Below are 23,776 nucleotides of genomic sequence, written 5' to 3' on the forward strand. Positions count from 1 at the left end.
CTTGCCGTTATTTGTACTAGCTGACATGCAGTTCCCATGGTCATACATCAAGTAGTTCTGTCACTACAGTCCATTAATGGTTTATTCATTTAATCAAAATGCACACTTTTTATGACAGTTTTTCGTGTACTTGCAATCTTAATTCTTTCCACTATCTACACAGCATAATAATCACTGACAACTTAGTTTTATGAAGAACATTATATTTGAAGGAAGAGCCATGAAACTTGTAACTGCTCTTGACTATTCAATAATCAAAAATATAATCACTTCTCAGAACTCATCCATGATAAAACTCTTTCGCATGGCAAATTACAATAATGTGTCACTTCAGAGTTGTAATCTGCAATTATCCTTCCTTAAAGCCCAGATAGCTGTGAATGTGTAATAAACCAATCTCAAATTTAAAATATCCTGTTTTTCAAGAGTTTTCTTTGAATAACACTGTACTGTCATAAGTGTTGACAGTGGCATGTACCAGTAAATTCAACCTTTTTACATAATTTTAGATTTCCCGCCATTTTCAAAAAGCAATCATGTGACAGAGAAAAAGATTCAACAACATACTGTATGTCAGCCATTGTGTGGGTGCATTCAAGTAAAAGGCATCATGCTTATTTCTTGGATGATTATGTGCATATGTGCACAAAATACTGCATTTTTTGTACTTTTCGATGGGGCTCCATTTTAAGGGTGCAGCACCCATTTTTTATTTAATTTGTTAAAATACTCGTCATGGTCTAAATCAGGCAGCAGTGATACGTCAATACATGTCCTTCAGTCAGCACATTTTACACTAACCAACGGTGGTTTGAAAAAAATAATGAAAAAAATCATGTAATTCGTAGCCATTGGGGCTTTAAAAACAATCCTGTGTCACTCAATCAATAATATTGCTCCAATTCAAAGGCTTAAGTGAGCAATGAAGTCATTGGTTACAACCATATTCAAATATTTGACGCATACAGAAATCATTCCATTGATATATGAAATGATTTCTATTTATGAAGAAGGTACAAGTTATTACTTCTTTGATAAATTCAATGATGTTTAATTCTCTGAATAGCACACACAACTGCAGGATAGTTTTCTCAGCAGAGTGAATAAATACAACTTTCATGAATGATAATGAAATCTTTTTACAATTTCAAGTATTACCTAAATTATGATTTCACAGTGAAGCTAAAGTTATTCAATTCATCTACTAATCAGAGTCTGTGCAAGCAAAGTTCATATGAGACTTTGCAACAGTTTTCATCAAGTTGGACTGTGAGGGCTCCCTACCCATTCCTGATCACTTTCTTTCAGCACTTTGCAGTTTTGCATTGCACAGATATATACAACATAAAAGTCAATACATAACTCCTTTCAAAATTAATGAGAGAAACTGAAATAAATTTGCCATGTATAAACATATTTCCCTCTTTGTAAGGGTAATTTCTGTTGTTTTCAATGGTTAAATACAGAACTGGAGTGAAATTTATGACAGGATAGTCTCATTTCTTCTCCTTCTTTGGATATTCTCTGACAACAAACAGTAACAATGTTACTTATATTTACTTCATTTGAAAATAAACAAAAATTAAAAATTTGATGATGAAAGCCATTCTCTCAGAAAAAGCTGATCACCTTTTTCTGATTTATATATACAGATTTTCATAAAATTTTCTTTGACATAAGTCAGCTACGTAGTGACTGACCTACAATTCTAACACTACTTTTTAAGTATTATGCTTTATTTTCAGCAAAAGTCTCATCACTATGAAGCAAATTAATCCTGAATAACCTGTCAACAACAAATGATCACAGGCTTAATAAATAAATAATGTCTTGATACATATTAAATTCTTGCTAACATCACAAAATTGTGTATACATTCTAAAACACCTGGAAAACACAAAATCAACACTTGATCATGTAATTTTCATCAAAGCAGTGTATGTCATGAAAACGATTATTGAAAGATTTGATTTCAGTGAAAGACTTTAGTTATTATTTGATTTTGAATTTTGTCGACCATAATAAATTATTTTATATAATTTGAGTTTCAGGAAGCATTAAGTATCTGTCAAATATACCTGGGTTCTACAGTCATATGAATGGATGTTCCAAACACACACAGGTCAAATATTGAGATGGGAGTGATACTTGCCAGTAATCTTAGCTACCAGCGTGCTCTTGGCCCTCAGCAAATGCGCTGCTTTCACTGACATGGGCTACAGCAATATGTTGACTGCTGCAACAGTTATTGTATCATGACTGAAAGTCTACACAAAAAGCTATAAAACTGAACAACACTGCATTTTCACTAGAATGCAAGAGTTTCATTTGAAGGTTTGTTTTCTATTTACAGCACATAACCATGGTGAGAAATATGCTTTCATTTGAGGATGGAATCTCAATACAGAAGGAAACAAATCTTATCTGACGAGCCATACATTGACAGAAAATTAAAGAAATAGTGATAACTGATTATAATTATCATTTTGTGACTCTCTAAGTTGTACACATGGATGCCTTTCAAAAGCAGTCAATTATGCACCTGTAACCAAAAAATGACATCCCCCATCTTGTGTGGGCTTTTTCATTACAAATATTTCAGACATTATAGACTGCTCAGTACGGATGACAACAAACTGTCAGTCTGGAATTTCATGGTGTGTGTATCTTGCCACCTCAAATATGCCGATGCACATCACAATGGTCACTGCCTTTTGTATCTTATTTTGTATCGCTTCCATTGTCCATTGCTGTAATTCATTTCAAAATAGCTGTCGACGGTCATCGGTGTTCCATCACTGCTGTTCTCTAGGTTTTCACTGAGTTTTATAGTGACAATGTCTCCTTGTTGAGGACATGGATTTTCTGTGAGCAGAAGTGCAAAACAAAGAGTTATAGTACACACCTACCATGAAGCTTCCCTTGAACAATATCATCAGAAGAAATTCTACAACCAGGACTGCATACATGTACATGTAACAATCATCCACGAGACATACCCTTTCACCAGCATGGTTTAACCCAAACCCATTGTTATCAATGGTAATTGTGGATCTGCAGGAATATTGGGAGTGTACAGCTTAAGTTTTGAAGAGGTGTATAAGCAGGTGAAGGAGAATGTTTACCTGTCATGAGTGTTTTTGGCAAAAGTTATTCACTTAAATAAAAAGTTCCTTAAAGATCAAAATACATTTGACTGTTGCAATTCAAGCTCACAGTTGTAATCATTTGTGTTGGGTTGTTTTTGAAACGGTGAGAGAGATAGAGTCAATACAGGGTTCTCCACGGTTTGTGATTTTATAGGCGTTGCTAATTTGCATAAAATTAGCATCATTTGCATATAATTAGCATGTTTCTTTTCGTATTCGAAAATTTACTTTAGAACATAAAAATTGGACAGAGCCTTTTAAATGTATCATTTTTATTGAAAACTTAAAATTGTCATATACTTAAAGAATATGATAATTACTTCAAAACAATCGTCTTTATTTTTTTTAATGTACTCTCTAACAATTGAACAAAGACATAAGTAATAGTTTTCTCTCAACTTGCTGATCAAGTAATTATAGTTATGACACTGTGAAACATTAAAGGAAATGAGTCTTCCGCTTGACTGTTTATGATCAAAGGCGAATGAACCTTCCGATCTCCAAAGTCTGAGCGTGGACGTACGGTAGACCACGGACGTCCATGGCATGGCCGTAACAAACGCATGTATCCCGGGCATGTATCCCATCGTCGGCCAATTTGCAAACAGTTGGAAAGAGTTATGGAAAGGGCCGAATGTAAAGCTAAAACCATCTTTATACAATTCTGGTCGCTGTATCATGGAGCTTATACCGAGTAAGAGTTGAATCGTGGTACTGGTGAACTCCTATATTGCAAACGTAGTATAATATACGAAGCTGTGCACAACCACAGTCGTTTGGAGAGCTATTCAGCGCTGGGACTATTCGCCCCATAGACGAGTGTGCAGAAGCGAGAAATACCCCAAGTCTGGAAATGAAATGGCTATTTCGTATAGGGATTGTGCCACCATGTCATCTTCGACGTTCGATTTTACCGTGAAAAGTAGCAAGTTCATCTATCATGTAACCGTCGACCGTTCCCTAGCATCTCAAAATTCATACCTGGTACTTGATTTGCTTCACAAACGCTCGTTTCGTGTGATTTCGGCCGAATTCGACGGACACCTCGCTAAAACATAAGCGTGAGCAACATTCCGGTCACCTCACAGTGGACGTTGGGCACCTCCACTTAACTGACGTTAGCGCCGCGTACCCATGAGGGGTGACTGGAAGGTTGTTCATGCCTTATGTTTTGGCGACGTGTCTTCTGAACTCGGCCGAAAATCACACGAAAATTCATACCTGATACTTCATCTGCTTACAAAATGCTCATTTCCTGTGATTTTCGGCTGAGTTCGAGATAAACCTGGCCAAAACATAAGCGTGAGCAACATTCCAGTCATCCCTCATGGGTAGGCGGCGCCAACGTCAGTAAAGTGGAGGTACCCAAGAGGTAACCGGAATGTTGCTCACCCCAAGGTTTTGGCGAGGTGTCCGTCGAATTCGGCCGAAAATTACACGAAACGAGCGTTTTTGAATCAGATAAAGTATCAGGTATGAAATTTTAGAATGACCTAGGGAGCGATCGACGGTTGCATGATAGATGAACTTGTTATTTTCACAGTGAAATCGGACACGGAATGTGACATGGCGTGGTTTTTATAGCCATTCTGTTTCCAGACTTGGGGTATTTCTCGCTTCTGCACATTCGTCTATGGGGCGAATAGTTCCAGCGCTGAATAGCTCTCCAAACGACTGTGCACAACTTGAACTTCCAACACGGAACCATATCTCCCACCCGACGCATGGTTATTCAGAAAAGCCTACCGCGATTTCACATTTGCAATCATTAGCAGTTCAAACCACACCGTCTCCTACCTAGTCTGCGTAAGCTGAACTTCTAGTGCTAAACAATATGCACGGATCGGACCGCTATCGATAGCCGCGACGGCAGCTAACTTAAAACAGCCGCCATTTTAACATCTCCGTACAGCTTACAAGGGAGAGTACCTTTGTCCAATAGAAAGGTACGTTCCATAGGGCAACTACACTCAGCAACGAAGCCTTAGTATTATGAGCATAGACAAACATTTCCGTATAATATACGATTGCTGATTGGCTAAGACTGGAAGATTCCATTTATGAGGGATAATTAACTTTCGATTGATCATGCATAGCAGTTCGCTGTGAGAGTTTCGTGTACGCTGTAGAAAAACTTTGTCGTGCACCGGTAAATTGCGTCTATATTAACACCTTCGAAGTACAAATCCTTTGAAATTGCACTACTGTAGACTTTGCGGAGTCCCCCAGCGTGCGTGGCAGAACAGGACTGCATTAGCAATGATTTTTGGGATAGGCCTACACGTGTTTGATCAGATCGGTACTTGTAAGAACAGGCGCTCCTTAGCTGGGTCGTCTGCTAATTCTAAGTAGATCGATTTTCGGATCGATCTATTGATCCCGTAGTCGAAATGCCCGCCACTGCAACCTAAATACTCACAAGGTGTGCAACACAACCACTCAAAAAACACACCACCCGATTTGTCAACTGGCCGTGCGCTTACACAAAACATTCAAATCTACACTCCCATATACCTAGTTGGATCACAAATTTACCCATCTCCTCAAAAATCACGCCGATGAATGCGTTACTCGCGTCATCTTGAAGAAATCGGCCGTGTTATGAGACCAAGCGCGGTGTAATGCGGCCTGCAGAACGATTCTACCATATGACGTCATTTTTTCCACTGCTGATTGGTTCAACTGTACTTCAGCAGTGACGTCTTGCCATGACCTTTGCTTTGACGGTTGATTAGCCAATCAGTGGTAGAATAAATAAATAAATTAATTAGAATAAATTACATCATATGGTAGAATCGTTCTGCAGGCCGCATTTCACCGCGCTCGGTCTCATCACAGTCGTTTGGAGAGCTATTCAGCGCTGGGTCTATTCGCCCAATAGACGAGTGTGCAGAACCGAGAAATACTCCAAGTCTGGAAACAGAATGGCTATTTCGTATAGGGATTGTGCCACCATGTCATCTTCGACGTTCGATTTTACCGTGAAAAGTAGCAAGTTCATCTATCATGTAACCGTCGACCGTTCCCTATCATTATCAAAATTCATACCTAGTACTTGATTTGCTTCACAAACGCTCGTTTCGTGTGATTTTCGGCCGAATTCGACGGACACGTCAGTAAATCATAAGCGTGAGCAACATTCCGGTCACCTCACAGTGGACGTTGGGCACCTCCACTTTACTGACGTTAGCGCCGCGTACCCATGAGGGGTGACTGGAAGGTTGTTCATGCCTTATGTTTTGGCGACGTGTCTTCTGAACTCGGCCGAAAATCACACGAAAATTTATACCTGATACTTCATCTGCTTACAAAATGCTCATTTCCTGTGATTTTCGGCCGAGTTCGAGAGACACCTGGCCAAAACATAAGCGTGAGCAACATTCCAGTCATCCCTCATGGATAGGCGGCGCCAACGTCAGTAAAGTGGAGGTACCCAAGAGGTGACCGGAATGTTGCTCACCCCCAGGTTTTGGCGAGGTGTCCGTCGAATTCGGCCGATAATCACATGAAACGAGAGTTTTGAATCAGATAAAGTATCAGGTATGAAATTTTAGAATGAAGGGAACGATCGACGGTTGCATGATAGATGAACTTGCTAATTTTCACAGTGAAATCGGACACGGAATGTGACATGGCATGGTTTTTATAGCCATTCTGTTTCCAGACTTGGAGTATTTCTCGGTTCTGCACACTCGTCTGTGGGGCGAATAGACCCAGCGCTGAATAGCTCTCCAAACGACTGTGGTCTCATAACACGGCCGATTTCTTCAAGATGACGCGAGTAACGCATTCATCGGCGTGATTTTTGAGGAGATGGGTAAATTTGTGATCCAACTAGGTATATGGGAGTGTAGATTTGAATGTTTTGTGTAAGCGCACGGCCAGTTGACAAATCGGGTGGTGTGTTTTTTGAGTGATTGTGTTGCACACCTTGTGAGTATTTAGGTTGCAGTGGCGGGCATATCGACTACGGGATCAATAGATCGATCCGAAAATCGATCTACTTAGCAGACGACCCAGCTAAGGAGCGCCTGTGCTTGTAAGAATGGATTTTATGCATTGCGTAGAATTGGCAAGATCCGTCAATTGTTGGCAGACCCACCACAGAAAAGATGGTCCATGCATTTGTCACTTCTCAGCTGGATTACTGCAACCATGGAGGTAGTAGAGACCTCCATGCTGCAACAGTCTTTTGTATGGTGTTGGGAAATTTCAGCTCGGACGCCTTCAATCACTTCAGAATGCTGCAGCTCGCCTTGTCTCACGTACTCGTAAATTTGATAATATCACACCTGTTTTCATTGATCTACACTGGCTGCCCGTAGAAGCTAGAATTAAATTCAAAATCTTGTTGACGACCTTTAAAATAGTTCATCATGTTGCTCCACTTTATCTCATGGATCTGATCGAGATATACACCCCTGCCAGAAATCTCAGATTGAGTGATTCCTTACGCGTAGTGCCACCGCGTGGAACGTTCAACAGGCATATGGGCAGAGAGCTTTCTCTGTCTGCGCACCTTCTTTATGGAACTCATTGCCTCCTGAAATTCGTAATGCCAAGTCCGTTGACTGTTTTAAGCGCGTTTTAAAGACTCACCTTTTTGTAAAGCACTATTACTAATGTTTAGGAAGGGTCACTATTTTACCGTAACCGCTGATGCTTGTTTTATTTTAACGTTTTCTGCTACTTACTCTGTAGAATTTTAATAATGTTTTTGTAGTTTGACTGTTTTTACTCTGCAGAAATTTTCATCATTTTTAACCATGTACGTTTTTAGCCCAATTTGATTGTTTTTACATTTTAAGTTTGTCTTGCTTTGCTGGTATTTTATCAATTTAAAATGAGTAAAGCGCACTGAGACGTATGTGTAGTGCGCTTTAAAGAAATAAATATTATTATTGTACTTGGGCCTCAGCCCAAGTACATTTGTTTTCATTCCGTGGGAAAAAACTGTAAGGTATAACCATTTCTGGCTGAGACCAGGGAGGGCAAAATGTATTGGCTTCATCTTTCTTGGCATAATAAATGGCGTAATGATGTTAACTGAATGGAAGTGCTGCTCTCAGCCAGTCTTGAATAAGTGAGATGTGAATATAAATGCTTCTCTATCTGAGTTTTTGCCACAAAATCTTCTGAATATAATCAAAATGTGCATCGAAATGCAACAATTAATGCACCCTCCGTTTACTAGGCGATGGCACGACCCTTGCTACACCCACTGGACGAGCCAAAGTGGGAGGGGTAATTTCGGTTTGGTCGAACAGGAGGGCTCGAGACCAGAATTTAACATTTAAACTTGAAACATGTTTAATCACTGACAAGATGTGGATTAGTGTTAATCAAAGAGAAAGTTTGAAAAGGAAAGGTTTTATATCCCGGACACAATGAAAAACATTACGACTGGAAACTGTACCCCCGGTTGAGAATAGTAATGCCCACAGCGATGGAGAACACTTATCCTTGAGCTGAGAAAACCAGACCATCATTTCGAAATAGAGCTGCAGATTCGAGAAGCTCGTTAAAAATAGCTAGGTACACCCCATAAGAGGTGGTTTCGAGTCTTGAGGGCAAATTTCGCCTCCTTCATTTAGAAATCGTACGTTTGTTTTTCCAGGGGAACACATCATTTGACACAAAATTTGCATGAAAAGGGGTCGCCAGTAAGCACGTGGTCAAATCTGGCATAAGAAACAATATGAAATGTTGGGTAAAGCCAGTCCAAAATAAACTGATTTGAACTTTTGTGTTTGTAATTTATACACTGCAGTGACATGACTTTTTTTTGACAACATCACACAATGTAATACGTTTTGAAACTGAATACTCCGACGTATTCTGTGTCCCTTTGCTAAAAAATACGGTATGCCGATTACCATGTAAGGAGATGATGACGTCAAGACAGATTTGTAGTGCGTTTGGTCTTGGATGGTGCACGAAGTTTTGTCGAGGTAGCTTGTGTATTTATTTCCTAAATGGGAGATATTAGGGTCGATCTAAAAGGCCGAAAAATGTAATGATACTCTAAGCGAGCTGAACTCCAATTCGAATGGTTGGATAATTTGGAGGATGTCTTGACTGATCTCGTCTCATTTATTTGGCGGTCAGTATTGAATTTCAACTGCGTCACAAGTTTGCGTCGAACGGTCAACGAACGATATTTTAGAAATCTGGAGACATGGCACATCGCAGTTTTATTTTAGTATTTTATATTTTACAAAAGATGTAAGAAGCAATGATTTTGTTGAAAATTCTGAAAAAATATAGGAAGATTTGATCGCGAACACATTTTCACTTGGGGGTCAACTAGCCCTGCGTACGATGCTGTGTGTTCCGCTACAGCTAACCGCCCCGCTCACCACAGCCCTGCAAAGACCCGTACGTTGGGTCGGTGACTTCAAATCCATTTTGGGACTTGACGTAAAAAGCCAAATTACTGCCGAAATTCAGCGTTCTTGGGCCCAAGTCGTATCCCAGCCTACCTCAGCTACTCGATCGCTTCCAAAATGACAGTCTTTTATTCACTTTCGTAAATAACCGTCGATGTCGGCAACTCTCTCGCTGGCCCTGCGTACGATGCTGTGTGTTAGCTGTAGCACATAGCATCGTACGCAGGGCTAGGGTCAACATGGGGTCGCAGCCATGTTGCCTCAAAACTTATTTCTGTCTGCACTCAAAACTCAAAAATGTCGCATATGAACCTGAAAAATCGATGTAATTTTGTCAAACTTCGGCGAAATTTCAGCCTATAGACAAAATTTCATCTAGGTAGGTAAATTTACTGAAATTTGATCGACAAATAATCCTGAGCTTGAACGTGACAGCTCGCCTTCTCCGGGAAGTCATGCATCCGGCCAGCTGCCCATATGGCCGGGTGCATGAGATTGTTTTCAAGCGACGGCGGCAGACCGTACGGGGCTCTGGATATGAACCTACCGCCGGTGTAGCTGTAATAACTGTTGCGTTGTTTTAATCACCACGGACGAAGTCCGAGGGGACTTATAGGTTTGGTCATGTCCGTGCGTCCGTCCGTCCGTTCACGCCTACAGTACCCAACCCCATACAGATGCACGTCGATTTGTTTCACAATGCTATCAAATTTGGCCGTGTTAGAGGACTTTTAGTTTACACCTCCATAGACTCCCATGTATAAGGCAGTTCTCCATAGACTCGCATGTATGATGCCAAGAAAAATAAAAATTTAGTTTCTCATCGTATTCATATTGCCTAAAGGATGCAGTGACACAGTTTTTTGTCCCCACGGATAAAGTCCAGGGGGCTTATAGATTGGCTCATATCCGTCAGTGAGTGCATCAGTGAGTCCATCGGTTCACGCAGATATCTCAGACATTTTGACAAAATATCATGTGACCTTGGTGACCTTTGACCTCAAATATACATTATTGTCCATGACTCAGTAACCACAAGTGCTAAACCTTTCATATTTGGTATGATGGGACACCTTATGATGCCACATATTGTACTCCATTAATTATGTGCATATCTAATTATGAGCGAGCCAATAGAGCAAGAGGTCTGATTTCTGGTATATAGGGATAAGTTAACAATATAATTTGTTTGACAAAACTTCATGTGACCTCGATGACCTATGACCTCAAATATACATATTTGTCCACAACTCAGTAACCACAAGTGCTACACCCTTCATATTTGGTATGATAGGACACCTTATGACACCATATATTGTACCTCATTAATTATGTGCATATCTTATTTTGAGCGAGCCAATAGAGCTAGAGGTCTGATTTTTGGTATATAGGAATAACTTAGCAATACAATTATTATGACAAAATGTGACGTGACCTCAATGACCTTTGACCTCAAATATATATATTTGTCCACAACTCAGTAACCACAAGTGCTACATCCTTCATATTTGGTATGATAAGACACCTTATGACACCACATATTGTACCTCATTAATTATGCGCATATATAATTTTGAGCGCGCCAATAGAGCTAGAGGTCTGATTTTTGGTATATAGGAATAACTTAGCAATACAATTATTTTGACAAAATGTGACGTGACCTCGATGACCTTTGACCTCAAATATATATATTTGTCCACAACTCAGTAACCACAAGTGCTACACCCTTCATAAATGGTATGATGGGACACCTTATGACACCACATATTGTACCTCATTAATTATGCGCATATCTAATTCTGAGCAAGCCAATAGAGCTGGATGTCCGATTTTTGGTATATAGGATAACTATAGGGTAGAAATCTAAATATGCCCATCTAAATATTAGACATCTACCATCGAGAACAAAAGAAATTTGCTGTAATTTGAATATTTAAGGAGTTTAAGCAATTTCACTATAAATAAGAGACCCCTGCCTCAAACTCCACAAAAGTTGCTAGACATATTTTGCCGTTGTCATGCCATTGCTTCGTTTAATAACCAGTTAATCAAATGCCTCATTGACAGGAGGAATTCAAGATCATATTTGAATAGTAGTATATATTGTCCTCAAAATTACTCTATCACGGCCCAAGTACTCATTGCCTTCAGCAATACTGCCTTGTTATTATTATTATTACTTTGACAAACTCCGCTTTCAAAAAAAAGGTGTGAAACGATTTCCATTTGCCAAGACCAAGTGTCACCATCAAGATTACGAGTTGTGAACAACCTACCATTTGTATTGTTCATTTTAATCACGGCAAGTACGCAAGTTGCTCGCTAACAATTGCCAACTACGAGCTTCGTTTCCATCAAAAACAAAGGGGCGGTGTTTCCAATTGCAGGGGCGGCACATTAGCTAGAGGGGCGGTCACCAAAAACAGAGGGGCGGGCCGCCACTCAACAACCCCCCCCCCCCTGGAGTACCCTGCAATAATAGAGTAGAGAGCAGTTACCCTCTTCTCAGTAATCAATCAGAAAATTATCTATAAGCCTGGTTGCAAGTACGCAGTGGTGGGGAATATTCAGGTGGTAATTTTCAAAACATGAAACAAAATTATAAAATATACTACTTCATTTGTACATTATTATGGTTATATTTTTAGCAAGGTACTGATGGCCATTTGTTTTGCAATGCAAGGCTTCACAAACACCACAAAATACATACTGTTTGATTAAAATCTGTGGATTTCATGAAAGATAATATCTTATTTGATACCTCTTGAGCCTGCCATAAATCCAAGTATCAAAGTCTTCTCTGGTCTGGTCACATTGTTTGAAAGTCGGAACATCTGTTGCGCAGCTAACATTTGTTCTCTCTGTGCAAAAAAATGAAAAGGTGGACACATTGACATACAGATCTTTGTTTCAACAATGCACAGTAGGTAAATTACCTGACTGCATGTACTTGCATTGAAAGAATAGTATCAGATTGGATATTCACTGGGGTAAAGCATTTTGTTTCGGATCTGTGGATAATAATTGTGTCTAAAATTGTTTCCAGTAGCCACATATTAGCATATTGCAGAATTGTACCATAAAGTCAATTGTACATGTAGTTATCCTAGTACCCTCTGACAAAACCATTGGTATGATGCATATTATTCAATAAAACAGAATGGAATTACCTGCAACAGTAAAAGCTTCATAACTACATAGTTCTTTCAGTATAGAAAAAGTTTAAAAAGTTCACAGAATGCGATGAAAATTGGTAGGGGAAGCATGAATGTGGTGCTTGTTTACACATGAGGTCTAAATTCATATGTTGCAATTAAGTTAAATTTAGTTGAAAGTAGCCTAATACTATATCAAATTCAGCTCTAACAACATCCAACAAGTTTTAATTTCTCTTGTCATCCATCCAACGCCAGTCATAGTATAATTGTATTACCATGCTCTACCCGTCGCATTTTGATTGGTCGAGCTGAACCACGTGACTGACCACAAATACACAGTAATGGTTTGTTTAGATGCCCGTGAATATGAATAATAAGATTAACAACTCAAAGTATTGTAACTTTACAGCTCAAACGTAAATCATGATCAATCACAAAATAAAATGGAGCACTTGTAGGTCAAGTTGAGATACTTTTTTCTGAAAGCATCTTCGGATTTGCCAATTTTTTACAGCGCGTGTGACAGAGCGTCGCGTATAGCTCAGTTTCTGGGGCCCAGTTGTCGTTCGCTCCAGAAATTTTTGGAAATTTTGATGGTTTTCTTGGGTTCTCGAGGAAAGCCAAATTAACGGGCTCGGCAAGCCTCGCCCGTTAATTTTGGGCTTTCCTCTTGCCCTTGCCCACAAATAAACGTTAATGGTCACCGCGTCGCCCGTTATTTCTATAATATCACCTCTCCTTTTGCAATATTAATCTTTACACTGCTGAGTTCTTACATCACCGTCAGGTCAAGTTGGTCGAAACCAGTGACATGTAATATTCCCATATGTTGCATTTTAATAAAGATTTAAACATACAAAGGCCTCTGAAAACACAGATACTGATTTTTACTGACTTGACCCGCTATAACATACTAGGCAAAGTAGGAGAAAATATGTATTAGTTCGGCTCAAAAAGACTTATTTTACTTACTCAGTACAAGGGGAAGTGATAGGCCGGCAAGAGAAGATTTGAAATAACACTCAACATATTTCAGTTGTTCAGAACATGAATAAATAATATTTTTTGACAGACTAACAGATTTTAACAAGATTGATCTTGATCAACAGGGGATTCATCTACACCAAGCAGCAATCATACTCACGGTAAGAGACAATCCCTTCTTGGCTGCAGGCTGTGCTGTAGCTGTGGATGCTGCAGCAGGTGCTGCCGTTGAAGGTGTTGCAGTTGTGGTAGCTGCAGTGGGTACTGTAGTTGTTGCTGCTGGCTGAATCACAGCCGCTGGTTTCTGCTGCTGCTGTTGCTGCTGTGCTGTTACTGTTGTCTGCGGCCTGAGCTGTGAATGCTGCAGCTATTGCTGTAGTTGTTGCTGTAAGTTTTCTCTCGCATCCCGTATTGAAGGGGGCGTTGTTTGACCCATTGGTGACAGAAAAGATATATAATTTGAGTTGAGTTCAATGGCTTACCACATATACCGGTACACTGATATAATCTTTTTTCGTCATAGATTTGAGAACAGATGGAAGAGATGTTAATCTTTGTATTTCAACATTGTGACACGTTCACTACAATGTAACACACACATATGTATGCTGACTATTAAAGGGCCATTGACTTCAACTTTTGATGATTTATGTACTAGTTTTGTTTTGTACACAAATCATGAGTTCTTGTTCTATTCCCCACGGCATATCAAAACACTAACTATTTAGCTTGTCAATACTATGTCTGTATGTGTAAAATGCACTATTATTGTTGTTCAAATTTGAATTCTAGTTCTAAGAAGAAGTCGCTTGTCAACCATAAAAATGCAGTTTACACATGTACAGGCTGAATGGTGAATGTGAGAAGAACAAGAAAATGTAGTTAAAACAACATACACAGTGAATAAATCATCAAAGTTACAGGTAATGGACATATATTAAACCACACAGTCTCTCCACAAAAATGTGCATATCAGATTTCATGACATGCTGTGGCAGAAAACACATCCCCTTCATTTTATTGGAGAGTACCATTGTGTCTTACCGATGTTGGCGAGCAGTGATGTTAATGGTTTGTTTGAACCCGGTACGTACGATGGTGTTGGTGTTGAGGTCCCTGTACTAGCTGCCACTCCAGACTTCTACAAATCAGAATGAATGAATGATATTCAAGTTGGTGAAATTCCAGAGCGGTGATAAAATACAAAATGTGGACCTGAAATTCACCACTGAGATAATAAGAATAGTAAAGAATATTTATAATGCGCCTAATCTCAAAAGGGAGTTCTACACACAGGACAAAATACACTATTCCCTAAAAAAATATGTCTTAAGGGCAGGGCTGTTCCAAGTTTTTGGTTCTGAGTGGGAAAAGACCTTTCTTTCACCAAAGTATTTTGTGGTAACATGCAGTATTCTAAAATGACACGTCTCAGATGAAGAACGTAAGTGTCTTGAGGGAGTATACATTTGCAAAAGGTCAGAGAGATATTGTGGTCCAGTCCCTGAAACCAAGTCGAAAAAACTGTAGTAAGTTTGTACTGTGTACGATTACCAATAGGGGAACCAGTGCAGCGATTTCAAAAGTAGTAGTATGTTGTGTGATTTTTTTGGCTTTATAGACAAGTATAGCAGATGCATTTTGAACACGTTGTGTTTTGGGCAGCCAGAAAGAAAGCTGTTGCAGTTATAGTCTTAACGAGATAGAATAAAAGCAATAATAAGAGTCTGAGTGGCTTGAACAGTGAGCAGAGGACGAATAGAACTGATCTGCCTCAGCTGAATATAGGCAGCTCTGCATATGTTATGTATGCTCTCTGACATGGTTAAAAGGCTATCTAAAGTGACACCAAGATTTTTCACAGATATTGCTTCAGTTTTACTGTCGTTTAACTGGAGCTTGTTGTACTTCATCCATGTTTTGACCTAATGCAATCTCCTATCGAACCTATGGCAGAATGGATCTCATCAATTTTGGTTGCTTTGTAGAGTTGATTGTCATCTGCATAGGCATGGTGACTAACAGAATGTGACCCAATGACATTAAAAATACCGCCAATGGCACTTGGACATAATGACCGCCTAGTATTATTGGCATTGATCAACAACCCCACTCACTGTGAACTAGACAAACAATGGAGTCAATGTGCAACATATAGCTGAAAGACTATTTTTCACATTGCGATTTTAAGCCCATTTTTGAGAAAGGGACATGTATACATGTATGGAGAAAAAAGTAGAAGACATATTTTTAAATGGTTCGTTAAGTGACAATCATGTACGCATCTCTTGAAAAATTTCGGGGTCATAAGGTATAACAGGTTAGAATAAGTGTAGCAAAGCTAAGTTGACAGTAATTAAGATAACAAAATTATACACTAAGCGAAGGCCAAACAAAAAAAGTGTCCTGTTCCGATAACCCGACCTACCCTGTTTGTTTAGAGCTACGTAAACACGGAAGTAAAAAAACAAGAAAGAAACAACCGTAAAAATCACACGTTTGTTTCTTGGCATTTTTTTGCTTGAACAAGGATGTCTTTTATGTTTTTTTTTCTTTTATATGTATGATTTATTTTTCTTGAAATGTTATGGCCAGTATTTGACTGCCCTGAACCCCTGAAAAATGCATATTTAAAAATAAAAATATTTATTTGGAAAAAAAAAATCCCTGCCAACCTTAGTACCTACCCTATTTTTGAAAACCATGTTATCAGAACAGCACAATTTATATTTTTTGGCCTAAGGAAATCTGCATGAAATAAAGGTTGAAAGTACCGGTAGTAATTGAAGCTAAGATAGGAATAAACTGAAATACTTCTTAAAGTTTGGTAGAAGGCCACCACAGGAATCGGTCCGAACCATGATGGTGGAAACGTAAAGCCAATCTTCCCTGCCACCCTTATTACATAAAGGTCTTTAAATAAGTCAATTTAAGGGGGCGCTGCACCTAACAAAGTGTATCTTGCTCCAAAATAATTTTTTGCAAATATGCATTCAAATTTAATTAATTTGTTGACCTAAGATTAAAATATTGGTTTGGTTCACCTTTGAGCTTTTAAAGCAGTAATAAGTTATGTGATAGAGAAGTGTTAAATGTATGCAAATCACCCAATTTCCCAGCTTATCTTTTCTCCCAGTTTCAATGTTTCCAAAGAATTTAATAACTCCATTTCATTTTTCTCCCAGTTTCAATGTTTCCAAAGAATATAACTCCATTCAAATTGTGTGAAATTTTCAGATTATGTAAAACAGTCATTTTTTTCTACATATTCTATTCTTTCAAGTGAAATATTACATTTCATAAAATAATACCAAAGTTGGGGATTTTTACCCCAAATATACATCCCCTTCTTCCTTCGAATAAACTATTGCTACCATACTAAACTTTAGATTGTCTGCTGTTTGAAAATATATAGTATCAGCTAGGGGGTTTCCTTGTCATCTAAGATGAGAAATATTCCTTTGAAAAAAATTGTGTTGTCAACATACAGCTTCACCTTCATTCACAGGATGTTGCTAAACATTTTTGTGTCCTATTATAACACTGACAGATTATCACCTGTACCATTTTCCATGAAATTTCATGCAGCGCTGCTAGACATTCTACCTAACACCACATACTTATTATGTATGCAAATTATCAATTAATTTCAACAATACTGCTAAATAGCATTCTATTACAGCACTGTGAGATCAACATCTGTAGTAAGTTCATCAAATTTGGTGTTATATTTATGGACATATCAAACTATCAAGAAAGTTAACTAAATATGCAAACTAAAAATTAACTAACATGACACTGAAAAATGTCTTTATTCACTGTTAAAGCAACGTGAGCTCAACATCTGTACAAAGTTTCATGAAATTTGGTGAAGTATTTCTTGACATATCAGGCTAATTACAGAAATTCATTATGTATGCAAATTAGCAATTAATTGATATGACACTACCACATGTCTTTGCATGCTGTTACAACTTTGAGATCAACATCTTTACTAAGTTTCATCAAATTTGCTGCAGCATTTCTTGACATATCACACTATATATGATAATTCATCAAATACACAAACGAACAAACATTTAACGTGATACTGCTAAATATCTTTGTTCAATATTATAGGAACTAAAGATCTGTACCAAGATTCATCATACTTGCTGCAGTAGTTCTAGACATATCACCCTAATTTCAAACATTCATCAAATATGCAAAAAGCAATAATTGATATGATCCTGCTAAATGTCTTTGTACGCTGATTGTTTTAATGACTCAGTTTGCAATATTAGGATATGTTTCCACCTGGGTTCGTACAATTTACCTGTCCCCCGGGACCCCCTCCCCCCAAGCCGTATCATCACCGCGGTGATCCCTTGGGCGCGAGAACCTTGTATTCGTTCCATCATGTTTCCACCCGGGATCGTACAGTTTACCTGTTCCCCGGGACCCCCTCCCACAAAGCCGTATCACCACCGCGGTGATCCCTTGGGTGCGAGAACCTCGTCTTCATTCCATCATGTTTCCCCCTTGGCTCGTACAACTTACCTGTCCCCCAGGACCCCCTCCCCCAGGCCGTATCACCACCGCGGTGATCCCCTGGGTGCGAGAACCCCTTTACTAACATCATTCTCAATTCCTTCCCTCCTTTTGGGGGTCACTTCAGTCATACTGCCTTCGTTTGGGCTTTGGATTCCATCCTGACCCCCATTTCTCGGGAATTCCACTCCTTTCCCACATTTCGGCCTCTCAGGATGGATTCATCATCAAGGTCATTCAGACCTTGACCCCAAGGTCACCAATGACCTTTGCTCGGTTGCTTGACTGAAGGGGCCCTCTCCCATATATTTTGCTCATATTTTATTGTAGGTTAGTTTGCTACTTCTATTTTGACTGTTTTGTATTGTAAGTTTTGATAGTACTTAGTTTGAGATCTGCGAGGGCACTAGTTCTATGCCCTTTACTGCTTTATATTTGCCGTTTCATTTTATGCTTTATTCTATACTTTGTCGGTGTTTCCGTTCTTCTTTTTGCAATAAACCCTCCTCTCTTTCCCTCAACTTAGCGGTGGTGTATTCATAAAGTGGAATCTGTGTTTTATCACAGATGTGTTTTGTGATTACACCTAGCTATCTGCCTTCCTTACATCATCATCGTCGTCCCCTTAGCCAATCAGCTCTTCTACCCATGACTGTTATCAATCCTCCTTCCCAGCCAATCAGCCACGTTTGCACACGACACTACATCATCAAGCCTTTGTCTCATCGCTCCCATTCATTCATTCATTCATTCATTCAGCCGCTGGGTTCATGCCATACCAGCTCGGCCAATCCCACCACCATCCCCTGTCTCCTCCTCTCTTTTCCCTTTCTCTCAAGTGTCCGGGCTTTGGATTCCATCCTGACCCCCATTTCTCGGGAATTCCACTCCTTTCCCACATTTCGGCCTCTCAGGATGGATTCATCATCAAGGTCATTCAGACCTTGACCCCAAGGTCACCAATGACCTTTGCTCGGTTGCTTGACTGAAGGGGCCCTCTCCCATATATTTTGCTCATATTTTATTGTAGGTTAGTTTGCTACTTCTATTTTGACTGTTTTGTATTGGAAATTTTGTTAGTACTTAGCTTGAGATCTGCGAGGGCACTAGTTTTATGCCCTTTACTGCTTTATATTTGCCGTTTCATTTTGTGCTTTGTTCTATACCTTGTTGGTGTTTCTGTTCTTCTTTTTGCAATAAACCCTCCTCTCTTTCCCTCAACTTAGCGATGGTGTATTCATAAACTGAACAAAATTATTGTCAAAATTATTGTCAAAGTCAATACAGCTACTGCCCTGCTGCTCCACGGGCAGTATAACTGTCACTGCTCACCGGCAGTGACAGAGATAGCTCTGACAATGAAGTAGTTGAAGAAGAGTTCGGGTCATGTGACACTCATGACAGTGAAACATATCTTGTACACAAGATCAGGCCTGCAGGCAGCACATGGAAGACCATGTACCAGGAGACTTGAAAGTTATCAAGGATTTTTGAATTCTGGCATATGAGAATTATCAAATGTTAAAAAAGGTGGGGTCACCATGCTTGATTTACTTACATTCTCATCGTAAAATAACACAAAAGTAAAACTTTGGAAAGTAAAGACTCTAATTTAAATGAAAAAATGTGTGACTATAAGAATTATTTTAATTTTACCAAATTTACCAATTTCATGAAGAGGGGCGATACGTTTATAGGAATCCATGTTATATACATTCCGCCACAAAATCGGCATGTCCACTATGAAAAAGAAATTATTTTGTCTCGAAAAAATCTAAAAATGTCATTATATCTATTCGAAATACATATATTGTTTTGCCGCAAAATTTAACGGATTGGCAAAGTCACCAAATAATACACACACTGCAATGTTTTATAATATCCACGTCGAGGAATTTGTATGAGCCAGAAGTGCAATAGCACTGGATGACACATTGTGATTGGAAAAAAACCTAATATTTCTGTCGTTATTGAATACTTACAAAAGTACCCCACAGCACTCCAATTCTAAATGATGATCAGAATTAATGCCAAATTCACACAGTTGTTGTACAGAGCCTCAGAAATATGGTCAATATAGTTATACTGCAGCAGCATTGCTCAGTAATTTGATGCGCGGTCACTGTACTGCCTCGGCAGACTCTCTAAACTGTAAATAATTTACAGCGAGCCTCGTGCGCAACTTACGCTTACGCATGTGTAATACAAATTACTTTTTCAATAAATGAGCGACGTAAATACTTTTATTAGCAGTTGTTGATGGACAAGTTGCATCAAATTACTTTATGAATATTCTACCCTAAGTTTTTGACATTTCAAAAGTTGATAAAATAATATGTCGGCATTCATGAAAAGATAATTAAAATGATAAAAGGTATTAAAATAATAAGTCGTATTATAAAAGATGGCGAATTTTTAAAGTGCATAATAGTAGTCATGTGACAGTAGAATTGGCATTGGAATCGATACTTGTTTTTACGTATCACCATTTACATTCACAATACACTGACAAATGACATCTTTCTCCATGTCCATGCTATTACCACCTGTATGAATATAATATAGAGTCAGTGAACTCATATACCCTCTGCACTCTCTTGAAAAATATGCTGTTTTCTATAGTGTCCGTGGTAAATGCTGTCACGGGATGAATTTAGTCCTCCTATTGAGAGCGATGTCCCTTGGCCCCATTTCTCGAAATTCTGGCACTCCCATTGTAAAATGTTTTTATTGCTGGTCCAGGCCAGCACTCACACTTGGCTCAAGTGGGTGATTTCAGCAGATTATAGTTTTTGTATGGAACGCCTTGAGTGAGATGATTGCAGTATGATCAGACACCGTCACTCCTCTCTCACGGTGGATCAGAACTACGCTGTCTGCGCATCTGATCCTGCGGTGCATTTGCACATGCGTACAGTGAACACCTTCGGCAGTACGTTTCTCCTGGAATCTGGCGAGAACTTCACTACGCCGCCGTCTGAAAAAAAGTCGCAATTTCTCCACAACATCGCATTCACCAAATTTAATTTTAATTCACAGACTTGAGACCAAGTTTAGCATTCGCTTTGAAAACTATAACAGATATGTTCTTTGTCATCCATTCCAGATTTACACTGGGCTTGTTGCTTGTCATGTCAACAGACCGTGACTGTATGATATGAAGTTATGCGTTTGTACATTGAATGTACACTTTTGAAAGATGACGCGAAACCTGAGTTTTCAATCAAGATACCTCTTCTATTGTTTTACTGGGAGTATAATAGTTTTAGGATGATAAATACCAAATCGATCATCTTTCTGTCGAATTTTCAAAATTTTCTGAGAATACGCCTTAAAGTAAGGCCTATCATCGAGATGTGTCGCTAGTTCAAGATAAGTAATGGTTTCCGTGTCCCTATCATCTGAGTTCTTTTTTTGAATCCCTATGAAAGCCAGGGTGATCGAGATAAACTACTACACATGCAAAGTAAAGTCTTTTCTGTTGTCAGTGAGAATGTCAATTTAATTATGTCGACGTTTTCTATCAAATGTCTAAAAAAATTGTAATTTGTAAATCAAGCAAACTATCTCCTATCTCAACCAAACCATGTACCCAACCTTTTGGCTAAATATAGCGCCACCAACGATACGGCTGTGTAACTTGCATATAAACGGACCATCATTACGGATTCTTTTTTGTGTCCGTCTCTGTGGGTTCTTTTTTGTGTCCATCCGTTTGCCCTCCTCTCCCTCTCTCTCCCTCCCACTCTCTCTCTCTCTCTCTCTCTCTCTCTCTCTCTCTCTCTCTCTCTCTCTCTCTCTCTGCTATTGGCAACGGCACACACATACACTATAATCACATTAAACAAGCATGGAACACTGAGTTGATACAACTATAATGCAAAGCTGAATAAGACTAAGGAAAAACAGTTTGCTATTCGGCAAGTTCCGCTTCATAAACACTTTTTCTGTTTATGTAAAGGGTACAACTTTTAAAAATCAGTTACCATCGCTTCCGTGTGAATAAATTGAGAACATTTCATATTATCACAGAATCCTCCAGAAATTTATTCGCCTCTAAAAACATCAAAGCTGTCTGTGCTGCGGCATTTTGTAATACAGACGTATTTTGTAATAACTCACGCAAAATGTAATAAGGGCTATCAGCATTTTGTAAAAAACTGACGCGTTTTGTAATAACGTCTGCAGTATAAACCAGTCTACGCGTTTTGTAACAAGGGTATCAGCATTTTGTAATAAAAAATTGTCTACGCAAAATGTAACAAGGGTATCAGCATTGTATAATAATTAGCACTTTGTAATAATTTTAAAAAATTTTCCCAGTTTTAAAGCATTAACAGATATTTTATTGACTTTGGAATGGTATTACAAAGTGTGTGTTTACTCGTTAAGTAAGTACAAAAATTGATCGCTCCCTGACTTCCATTTCAAATGAGAAAGACTTAATTTTAGATAGTTGTCAAACAGTATTTTTACCAACTGATCATCTGAGGCAGGTAACTACTAGATTTTGACTAGTTTATTATCATATATTTGAGAGAATCATTGGTATACACAGTCAGTTGATTTATTAAATAGAGGATAACGACATTCTTTCTGATGTATTGCAGACAACCAGCAATCAACAGGTAGATACTCAGATAAAATAAAATATAATAACATAAAATAAATTATTGTACACCTGCCTTCGCACACAATAGAATCGAGCTTCCTTAAAAACGGGCACGTAACGGGCATGCAATAACCCTTTTACTTTCATATTTGATGATAAACCGTGCGTCATTGAATGGCTCCATACTGAAACTCCACACTGTACTTTGAAAATAACTTCTGATAAAAGTATCAGAAGTAAATATATTACGACTGTTTGAAGGTGAAAAATATTATGAGGTAAAAACGAAAGTTCACCAAGACGGCACTGTACAGATATGACATGGCAACGCTGCTCGGCTCGAACATCGAATGTTGGATGAGCGCGCGATGTAAACAAAGATGGCGCTTACCCTTAACCCGCTCGCAGTTAAGAAAGCGATGCAGAATATGCCTCTAAAGTGTAGGGAATAATCCATCGGAAACGATGGTGCATATATTCTTGATAAAAAAGGATATGTATGATAATAATTACTACGAAAATACCGCAAAGTAAGCACTCAGACATTAGTGCAACGCATCGCCCGACGCGCTACACGCGTGCTAATGACTACATGTATGTGTCTTTATACATTCTTTGCGTTATTTTCGTAATAACCTTAAACTATACTGAAATTATCTAAAGTAGACAAAACTAAAACTAACTAAACTAAACTAAACTAAACTAAACTAAACTAAACTAAACTATACTAAACTAGTCTGAATAATCTGATGTTTTAGTGAGTTGATTTGTTTAGCTACACTAAAGCGGAAGTATATCTGACCTGTTGAGTATGTATGTATGTATGTATGTATGTATGTATGTATGTATGTATGTATGTATGTATGTATGCATGCATGCATGCATGCATGCATGCATGCATGCATGTATGTATGCATGTATGCATGCATGCATGCATGTATGTATGTATGTATG

General features: G+C 38.7%; 1 long non-coding RNA gene across 1 annotated transcript; it reads right to left on the bottom strand.

Annotated features, from left to right (window-relative positions):
* Window positions 1-1,081: 1,081 nt before the first annotated feature.
* LOC139120625 (uncharacterized) lies at window positions 1,082-14,669 on the bottom strand. The gene is made up of 3 exons (XR_011549124.1): window positions 13,841-14,669; window positions 12,300-12,399; window positions 1,082-2,865 (listed from the first exon to the last, which is right to left on the bottom strand). It is a non-coding gene; the product is annotated as an uncharacterized lncRNA (long non-coding RNA).
* Between the last annotated feature and the right edge of the window lie 9,107 nt (window positions 14,670-23,776).

Source organism: Ptychodera flava, chromosome 20 (assembly GCF_041260155.1).
Source record: "Ptychodera flava strain L36383 chromosome 20, AS_Pfla_20210202, whole genome shotgun sequence".
NCBI classification, from domain to species: domain Eukaryota; kingdom Metazoa; phylum Hemichordata; class Enteropneusta; family Ptychoderidae; genus Ptychodera; species Ptychodera flava.